Source organism: Pseudophryne corroboree, chromosome 11, assembly GCF_028390025.1.
Source record: "Pseudophryne corroboree isolate aPseCor3 chromosome 11, aPseCor3.hap2, whole genome shotgun sequence".
NCBI lineage: Eukaryota > Metazoa > Chordata > Amphibia > Anura > Myobatrachidae > Pseudophryne > Pseudophryne corroboree.
The window spans coordinates 194,936,772-194,947,558 of record NC_086454.1 but is presented as its reverse complement, the minus strand read 5'-3'; positions in this window follow the sequence as shown (position 1 = coordinate 194,947,558).

The following is a 10,787-nucleotide window of genomic DNA, read 5'->3' as shown; positions in this document are numbered from 1 at the left end:
ACCTCGGTGCAAATTTTAGGACTAAAAATAATATTGTGAGGTGTGAGGTATTCAGAATAGACTGAAAATGAGTGGAAATTATGGTTTTTGAGGTTAATAATACTTTGGGATCAAAATGACCCCCACATTCTATGATTTAAGCTGTTTTTTAGGGTTTTTTGAAAAAAACACCCGAATCCAAAACACACCCGAATCCGACAAAAAAAATTCGGTGAGGTTTTGCCAAAACGCGGTCGAACCCAAAACACGGCCGCGGAACCGAACCCAAAACCAAAACACAAAACCCGAAAAATTTCAAGTGCACATCCCTAATGTATAGCTTACTATGTGTAATGCTTTCAATAAATATTCTCAATAAAGTGATCAAATAGTGTGTATTATACTTGTATTATACTACAGGCGCATTCGTGGGAAGCGAGCAGGCCGGAAACTTCTTTTCCCCGGTAACCACCTAACTCTTTTGCCCACCTGCTCACCCCCAGCTTCAAAGAACAATCAAATAGAAGTGATACCCAAAAGACGGCCCTGTGATTGGAAGAACAGAACTGTCAATTCTCGCTTGGTAACCCCCATACCCAGAGCTCCTGCACCAGTGCCGGCGCTACCTGCTCAGCAAGGTCTGCAAAGCAGGGAGGCGCCTGGCTGAAGAGGCGCTGTCCCCGCTCTGCTACCTTGCTGATGCGCCGTGTTGCTGCCGGCTGCCGCTGCACCTGTCACACTGTGACATGCAGCGGCACCGGCAATATGAACAGATCTCCTCCTGTGTGTCAGTCCTCCCTCCCTCTCCTCCCCATTCCTCCCCCTGTCCATGTCATCCCGAAGACAGGCAGCAACATCGCCTCCCATCTGTCACTGAAGACACATAAGTCTTAAGCACCGCCCCCCTCTCTCCCCTCCCGTCTGTGGTAGATTCAGATAGGGGACACAGGAAGTCACACAATGTACATGTGACTGTGCACTGTGTCTGGAGGAGCAAGCTGTTGTAAGAAGAGGAGCAGCGAGCCAGTATAGCAGCCTGCAGCCCTAGCAACCAGCCACAGAAGAGCTGAGACTGGTAAATACTGCCGCTGATAAACAAAGGAGGGGGATAGTATATTTATGTGTGCTGGGGAATGGGGGGGGGGGGGAGGAGTATCATTCATGTGTGCTGGGGAATGGGGGGGGGGAGTATTATTCATGTGTGCTGGGGAATGGGGGAGGAGTATCATTCATGTGTGCTGGGGAATGGGGGGGGGGAGTAGCATTCATCTGTGCTGGGGAATGGGGAGGGGAGTATCATTCATGTGTGCTGGGGAGTGTGTGGGGGTAGGGGGTAGTATCATTCATATGTGCTGGGGATATGGGAGGGGAGTATCATATATATGTGCACTGGGGAGCAGGGGGGTGGGTAGTATCATATTCAGGTGTGCTGGGGAGGAGGGTAGTATCATATTCAGGTGTGCTGGGGAGGGGGGGGTAGTATATTCATGTGCGCTGGGGAGGGGGGGAGGAGTATCATATTCATGTGTGCTGGGGAGGGGGGTAGTATCATATTCATGTGCGCTGGGGAGGGGGGGGAGTATCATATTCACGTGTGCTGGGGAGTGGGGTAGTATATTCATGTGCGCTGGGGAGGGGGAGTATCATATTCATATGTGCTGGGGAGGGGGGTAGTATATTCATGTGCGCTTGGGGGGGCAGTATCATATTCAGGTGCGCTGGGGAGAGGGGTAGTATCATATTCAGGTGTGCTGGGGAGGGGGGTAGTATATTCATATGCGCTGGGGAGGGGGGGAGTATCATATTCATGTGCGCTGGGGAGGGAGGTAGTATCATATTCAGGTGTGCTGGGGAGGGAGGTAGTATATTCATGTGCGCTGAGGAGGGGGGGAGTATCATATTCATGTGCGCTGGGTAGGGGGGTAGTATCATATTCATGTGCGCTGGGGAGGGAGGTAGTATCATATTCAGGTGTGCTGGGGAGGGAGGTAGTATATTCATGTGCGCTGAGGAGGGGGGGAGTATCATATTCATGTGCGCTGGGGAGGGGGGAAGTATCATATTCAGGTGTGCTGGGGAGGGAGCTAGTATATTCATGTGCGCTGGGGAGGGGGGGAGTATCATATTCATGTGCGCTGGGGAGGGAGGTAGTATCATATTGATGTGTGCTGGGGAGAGGGGGGAGTATCATATTCATAAGCGCAGGGGAGAGGGGGGAGTATCATATTCATGTGCGCTGGGGAGGGGGGTAGTATATTCAGGTGCGCTGGGAGGGGGGTAGTATATTCAGGTGCGCTGGGGAGGGGGTAGTATTACATTCAGGTGTGGGGAGGGGGATAGTATCATATTCATGTGCGCAGGGGAGGGGGGTAGTACAGGTTGAGTCTCCCTTATCCAAAATGCTTGGGACCAGAGGTATTTTGGATATGGGATTTTTCCGTATTTTGGAATAATTGCATACCATAATGAGATATCATGGTGATGGGGCCTAAATCTAAGCACAGAATGCATTTATGTTACATATACACCTTATACACACAGCCTGAAGGTCATTTTAGCCAATATTTTTTATAATTTTGTGCATTAAACAAAGTGTGTGTACATTCACACAATTCATTTATGTTTCATATACACCTTATACACACAGCCTGAAGGTCATTTAATACAATATTTTTAATAACTTTGTGTATTAAACAAAATTTGTGTACATTGAGCCATCAAAAAACAAAGGTTTCACAATCTCACTCTCGCTCAAAAAAGTCCGTATTTCGGAATATTCCGTATTTCGGAATATTTGGATATGGGATACTCAACCTGTATCATATTCAGGTGTGCTGGGGAGGGGGGTTGTATATTCATGTGCGCTGGGGAGGGGGGGGAGTATCATATTCATGTGCGCTGGGAGGGAGGTAGTATATTCATGTGCGCTGGGGAGGGGGGGAGTATCATATTCATGTGCGCTGGGGAGGGGGGTAGTATCATATTCATGTGCGCTGGGGAGGGGGGTAGTATCATATTCAGGTGTGCTGGGGAGGGAGGTAGTTTATTCATGTGCGCTGGGGAGGGGGGGAGTATCATATTCATGTGTGCTGGGGAGGGAGGTAGTATCATATTCAGGTGTGCTGGGGAGAGGGGGGAGTATCATATTCATAAGCGCTGGGGAGAGGGGGGAGTATCATATTCATGTGCGCTGGGGAGGGGGGTAGTATATTCATGTGCGCTGGGGAGGGGGGTAGTATATTCAGGTGCGCTGGGGAGGGGGTAGTATCATATTCAGGTGTGGGGAGGGGGATAGTATCATATTCATGTGCGCTGGGGAGGGGGGTAGTTTATTCAGGTATGCTGGGGAGGGGGGTAGTATATTCATGTGCGCTGGGGAGGGGGGGAGTATCATATTCATGTGCGCTGGGGAGGGAGGTAGTATCATATTCAGGTGTGCTGGGGAGGGAGGTAGTATATTCATGTGCGCTGGGGAGGGGGGGAGTATCATATTCATGTGCGCTGGGGGGGGAGGGAGGTAGTATCATATTCAGGTGTGCTGGGGAGGGAGGTAGTATATTCATGTGCGCTGGGGAGGGGGGGAGTATCATATTCATGTGCGCTGGGGAGGGAGGTAGTATCATATTGATGTGTGCTGGGGAGAGGGGGGAGTATCATATTCATAAGCGCTGGGGAGAGGGGGGAGTATCGTATTCATGTGCGCTGGGGAGGGGGGTAGTATATTCAGGTGCGCTGGGGAGGGGGGTAGTATATTCAGGTGCGCTGGGGAGGGGGTAGTATCATATTCAGGTGTGGGGAGGGGGATAGTATCATATTCATGTGCGCTGGGGAGGGGGATAGTATCATATTCAGGTGTGCTAGGGAGGGGGGTAGTATATTCATGTACGCTGGGGAGGGGAGGTATCATATTCATGTGCGCTGGGGAGGGGGGGTATCATATTCATGTGCGCTGGGGAGGGGGGAGTATCATATTCATGTGCGCTGGGGAGGGGGGAGTATCATATTCATGTGAGCTGGGGAGTGGGGGATTATCATATTCATGTGAGCTGGGGAGGGGGGAGGAATATCATATTCAGGTGCGCTGGGGAGTGGGGGGGAGTATCATATTCATGTGCGCTGGGGAGGGGGGAGTATCATATTCATGTGCGCTGGGGAGGGGGGAGTATCATATTCATGTGCGCTTGGGAGGGGGGAGTATCATATTCATGTGCGCTGGGGAGGGAGGTAGTATATTCATGTGCGCTGGGGAGGGGAGGTATCATATTCATGTGCGCTGGGGAGGGGGATAGTATCATATTCAGGTGTGCTGGGGAGGGAGGTAGTATATTCATGTGCGCTGGGGAGGGGAGGTATCATATTCATGTGCGCTGGGGAGGGGGGTAGTATATTCATGTGCGCTGGGGAGGGGAGGTATCATATTCATGTGCGCTGGGGAGGGGGGGTATCATATTCATGTGCGCTGGGGAGGGGGGAGTATCATATTCATGTGCGCTGGGGAGGGGGGAGTATCATATTCTTGTGAGCTGGGGAGGGGGGAGTATCATATTCATGTGAGCTGGGGAGGGGGGAGGAATATCATATTCAGGTGCGCTGGGGAGTGGGGGGGAGTATCATATTCATGTGCGCTGGGGAGGGGGGAGTATCATATTCATGTGCGCTGGGGAGGGGGGAGTATCATATTCATGTGCGCTGGGGAGGGAGGTAGTATATTCATGTGCGCTGGGGAGGGGAGGTATCATATTCATGTGCGCTGGGGAGGGAGGTAGTATATTCATGTGCGCTGGGGAGGGGAGGTATCATATTCATGTGCGCTGGGGAGGGAGGTAGTATATTCATGTGCGCTTGGGAGGGGGGAGTATCATATTCATGTGCGCTGGGGAGGGAGGTAGTATATTCATGTGCGCTGGGGAGGGGAGGTATCATATTCATGTGCGCTGGGGAGGGAGGTAGTATCATATTCAGGTGTGCTGGGGAGGGGGGTAGTATATTCATGTGCGCTGGGGAGGGGAGGTATCATATTCATGTGCGCTGGGGAGGGGGGGTATCATATTCATGTGCGCTGGGGAGGGGGGTAGTATATTCATGTGCGCTGGGGAGGGGAGGTATCATATTCATGTGCGCTGGGGAGGGGGGAGTATCATATTCATGTGCGCTGGGGAGGGGGGAGTATCATATTCTTGTGAGCTGGGGAGGGGGGAGTATCATATTCATGTGCGCTGAAGAGTGGGGGGGAGTATCATATTCATGTGCGCTGGGGAGGGGGGAGTATCATATTCATGTGCGCTGGGGAGGGAGGTAGTATATTCATGTGCGCTGGGGAGGGGGGGTATCATATTCATGTGCGCTTGGGAGGGGGGAGTATCATATTCATGTGCGCTGGGGAGGGAGGTAGTATATTCATGTGCGCTGGGGAGGGGAGGTATCATATTCATGTGCGCTGGGGAGGGGGATAGTATCATATTCAGGTGTGCTGGGGAGGGAGGTAGTATATTCATGTGCGCTGGGGAGGGGAGGTATCATATTCATGTGCGCTGGGGAGGGGGGGTATCATATTCATGTGCGCTGGGGAGGGGGGAGTATCATATTCATGTGCGCTGGGGAGGGGGGAGTATCATATTCTTGTGAGCTGGGAAGGGGGGAGGAATATCATATTCATGTGCGCTGGGGAGGGGGGAGTATCATATTCATGTGAGCTGGGGAGTGAGGGATTATCATATTCATGTGAGCTGGGGAGTGGGGGATTATCATATTCATGTGTGCTGGGGAGGGGGGAGGAATATCATATTCATGTGCGCTGGGGAGGGGGGAGTATCATATTCATGTGAGCTGGGGAGTGAGGGATTATCATATTCATGTGAGCTGGGGAGTGGGGGATTATCATATTCATGTGTGCTGGGGAGGGGGGAGGAATATCATATTCAGGTGCGCTGGGGAGTGGGGGGGGAGTATCATATTCAGGTGCGCTGGGGAGTGGGGGGGAGTATCATATTCATGTGTGCTGGGTAGTGGGGGGGAGTATCATATTCATGTGTGCTGGGGAGTGGGGGGGAGTATCATATTCATGTGTGCTGGGGTGTAGCAAATTAAGTGTGTGCTGTGGGCGGGGGAGGGGGCAGAAGTGGCATAGTAACAGTGTATGCTGCAGGTTGGGTTTTCTGCTTTGAAAAGCCAGCGGTGGGAGGAACGAAAAAGGGAAATGTTCACCTGCTCTGGCACACCCCTGTCATCTGTTCCCAGCTGCTGCATTCTCTGATGGTTGGGCCAGTTCTAGCATGAAGAAAAAAGCCAGCCAGAAAAGGTAAGTGTAATGTGTGGGGAGATGGATGCAGGGTAGCAGCGATAGCGTAGTGTGTGTGCGGACAATGAGGGTGCAGGGTAATGGCAGTGTAGTGTGTGGGGTGCAGAGTAGCAGCGGTAGTGTGTGTGGAGAGGGGGTACAGGGTAGCGGCAGTATAGTGTGTGTGCAGGGAAAGGGGTGGTCCAGGGTAGCGGTGGTACTGTAATGTAGTTTGTGTGGGGAGAGGTGTGCTGGGTAGTGGCGGTAGTGTGTGTGGGGAGAGGTGTGCTGGGTAGTGGCGGTAGTGTGTGTGGGGAGAGGTGTGCTGGGTAGTGGCGGTAGTGTGTGTGGGGAGAGGGGGTGCAGTGTAGCAGTGGTAATATAATGTAGTATGTTTAGAGAGAGAGGGTGCAGGGTAGCAGTGTAATGTATTGTGTACAGGGAAAGGGGGTGCAGGGTAGCAGTGTAATGTATTGTGTACAGGGAAAGAGGGTGCAAGGTAGCAGTGTAATGTATTGTGTACAGGGAAAGGGGGTGCATGGTAGCAATGGTAGAGTAGTGTGTGCGGGGAGAGGGGAGCCAGGTAGCGTAAGGTAGCGTGTGGGAAGAGGGGGTGCATCGTAGCAGAGGTAGTGTGTGATTGGCTGGTTCTTTATCACTCCTTATCCGTCTCCATATTATCACTTTTTAAGGCTTAATAAATTTGGGCCAATGACTATGATGCGGCCGTAGGAGGGCGCAAAATGTATAGTTTGCAGGAGGGCGCCGACCACCATAGCACCGGCCCTGTCCTGCACCTAACATAAAGAAAACTGAAGGCACACTGGTATGCCCAATCAGGTCAGTCTTTTGTAATGCCAGATCTATAAGAAACAATACTGCAACAATTGCTGACCTTACTGAATCTGCAGATCTAGCCTGTATCACAGAGACCTGGCTAGATGAAAATGCAGCACCTATATTGGAGGCTGCAGTCCCAACAAACTACTCTGTCATCCACAACCCAAGACTGGACCGCAGGGGTGGCGGGGTGGCTATCTGCTTCAAAAAAGAACTTAAACTTAGGGTCCACTCTATTGAAATTACTCGCTCATTCGAGTGCATTGCTGCCCGGAGTTCGACAGGATTAGGTTTCAGAGTACTTCTCATTTACCGGCCCCCTGGAGATGGAAAGATATTTCTACAAGAAATTGCAGACACTGTTGCTGGCCTGGTTCTGGAACATCAAAGATGGCTCATCCTCGAGGATTTCAATGCACGGGTAGATGATGAGCTCTCTCGCCTTAGCCAAGACCTCCTGTGCACAATGAATGGTCTGGGCTTCACACAGGTTATTCCTTCTGCCACACATAAAAGTGGTCACACTCTCGATCTTGTCTTTCAGATTGGATTAGAAGTCACTGACCTAAAAATAAACCCAGTCATCTGGTCAGACCACCACGCCCTTTGGTTCTCAGTTGCAACCCCTCAAATAAAATCTCTGCCCGTGGAGTTGATCAGGTATCGTCCAAGGAGGGGTATGACTCCCCAGGCTCTAACAGCAAATCTGGATCTCTCTGCTATACTGGGTGCCTGTGAAGATCCCTGTTCCCTAGTCCGTTATTATAATAGGGATGTTATGGATGCAATTGATATTATCGCCCCTGTGCATATAAGACCTCGTAAACTACAACGTCGAGCTCCCTGGTTCGACAACAGTGTTAGTGAGCTCAAGAAAGGGGGGCGTAGACTGGAAAGACGATGGAGGAAGACTAACCTAGTGGATGACAAAATAAAACTAATAAAGCATAATGAAGAATATCAATCGACAATCACCCGTAAGAAATCACAGTTTCTGTCAAATGAGATCACGGCAGCAAACAATAGGCCAGCTCAACTTTTCCGCACAGTGGAGATGCTTTGCAAGCCAGCATGCCTGCAGACTGATTAAACCCTCTCCCAGGCAAGATGCAACGAGTTTGCAAACTTCTTTGCAGATAAAATATCCACCATTCGGGCTGGAATCTCCACAGTGCATTCAAAGGAGTGTCAAACTACAAAACCTGCCAATATAAGCCACCTGCCTTCATGGACCAGCATTCACCCAGTTGATGTAAAGGACATTGCTGAAATTGCTCGGACTTTGCGTCCCACCACCTGTGATCTGGTCCCTGCCTCAACCAAGCTTCTAATAGGTTGTATGGATATAATTGGTCCTGTCTTTGCAAAAATTGTTCAATGCTCTTTGCAGGCAGGCATATTTCCTGGACCCCTAAAGGAAGCAATTGTTAGACCTCTTCTTAAAAAATCTAATTTAGATCCTGACTGCATGACCAACTATAGACCGGTATCAAACCTTCCTTTTCTAGGAAAGGTTATTGAGAAAGTGGTTGCAAATCAACTGGAAACCTGCCTGATAACCCATGATATCTATAAACCATTCCAATCAGGATTCAGGAGAAGACATAGCACTGAAACAGCCCTGGTGTGTGTGTTAAATGATCTTCTGACGGCTAGAGACAGAGGCGACTGTTCAATATTAATCCTTCTGGATCTCTCTGCAGCATTTGATACCGTGGACCATGGGCTTCTGATTGAGCATCTGATACATTTTTGTGGACTGGATGGCACAGTCCTAAATTGATTCAAATCATTTCTCACAGGCAGGTCACAGAGAGTATCGTCTGGATTATACTCATCACCACCAGTGCCATTGCCATGTGGTGTCCCACAAGGTTCTATACTATCCCCCATGCTTTTTGCAGTATACATGCTCCCGCTGGGTGAAATAATCAGGCACCATGGGCTAGACTACCACTGCTATGCAGATGATACACAACTGTACTTGTCCTTTACTCCGGGCACTGATAACCCAATAGCAACCCTAAATGGCTGTCTAGCTGAACTCCAGGAGTGGATGAGTGCTAGTTGGCTGCGACTGAACCCGGATAAAACAGAGGTCCTTATGATAGGACCGCAACATCAAAGGACAAGACTGGACTTACACTCGGGGATTCGGAATTACAAACCACTGATCGTGTGTGGAATCTTGGCGTTGTCTTGGATGATGGCTTGACACTTAAACATCAGATATCAGCCACAATCAAATCCTCATTCTTTCACCTGAGGAACATAGCCAGAATCAAGCACTTAATTCCCTCAGATGATCTGCCAAAAGTCATCCACGCATTTGTATCATCTCGATTGGACTACTGTAATGCCCTCTACCTAGGTCTCCCAGCAAAAGAATTGCACCGCTTACAGCTGGTGCAATACACAGCTGCCAGGCTGTTAACCAACCAGCCCCGTTCTAGCCACATAACACCCATCCTCTACTCCCTTCACTGGCTGCCTGTAAGATGGCGAATCATCTTCAAGATTGGCTTACTGAGTTTCAAAGCACTACATGACCAGGGCCCAAGGTACCTGAAGCAGCTACTGACCCCATACTGCCCCACTCGATTACTGCGATCTGTAGATGAAGGACTTTTAGCAGTACCTAGAATCTCCCGTAATTCATCTGGGGGTCGAGCTTTTAGTCATGCGGCTCCGACTCTATGGAAGTCACTTCCCCGGACAGTGCGAGAGGCCCCAACTATAGAATCCTTCAAAAGTAGACTCAAGACTTTCCTTTTTACTCAAGCATTCCCATAATTGTCCCTTTAGTATCTCCATGCTTCTGTATTTTATGAAAATCTGTTCTGTACTTCATTATTTTCTGTACTATATTATGCTATGAATCTGTTAAGCGCCTTGAGTCATATTGGAGATAGAGCGCTATATAAATAAAATTATTATTATTATTATTCCACTATATCTCAGAATCGGTGTCCAGACTCTATCATAAGGTCTCAATCAGGGCCATAACTAGGGGGGGGCTAAGGGGGCTTGCGCCCCGGGTGCAGGATTTGGTGGGGTGCCGAGGAGTTACAGAGGAACAGGGTTTTTTTTTTAATCAGTAGTGCTGTGCTGCTCCAGTGAGACAGCAGACTGCTCCTGGGGCAATGTCTCTGACCCACCTGTCTGCCCACAGTTGGCTCTGACGCTGTGCGGATGAGCTCCAGTACCTGGGATCTCTCCTATGCTGGCTACTGTCTTAAACTCTCTTCTTTGCCATCCAGTGCTGCGACTAGCATGCAGTGAACTGTGCAAGCTATAGAAGTGAGCTGTTGATGCTATGTTTTTAAGCAGGCTATGATCCCGGCTGCCTGTCCAGCACCAAGCGATAACAAGCTGCCGCCTACACACCATTTGAGAGGACACGCTGTAGTGTAGTGATGTAGTTTAGCATGTAGGGGATGTAGTACGAGTGATGCAATGCAGTGGATATGGGAATGTAGTGCAGTGCAGTGATATAGTGCAATGTATGGGGACACACAGGGGGGCATGTAGTGGAACACGCTCAATAGCGGATCTTGCCACGGGCAAGCAGGACTTTTGCCCGGGGCGCCGCCTTCCGGAGGGCGCTGGCGCCATCCGGAGGGCGCCGCACCGTGGCAAGATCCGCCACTGCTGCCCGCTGTGTCCCCCGTCCACCTCAAATGCCCGCTGC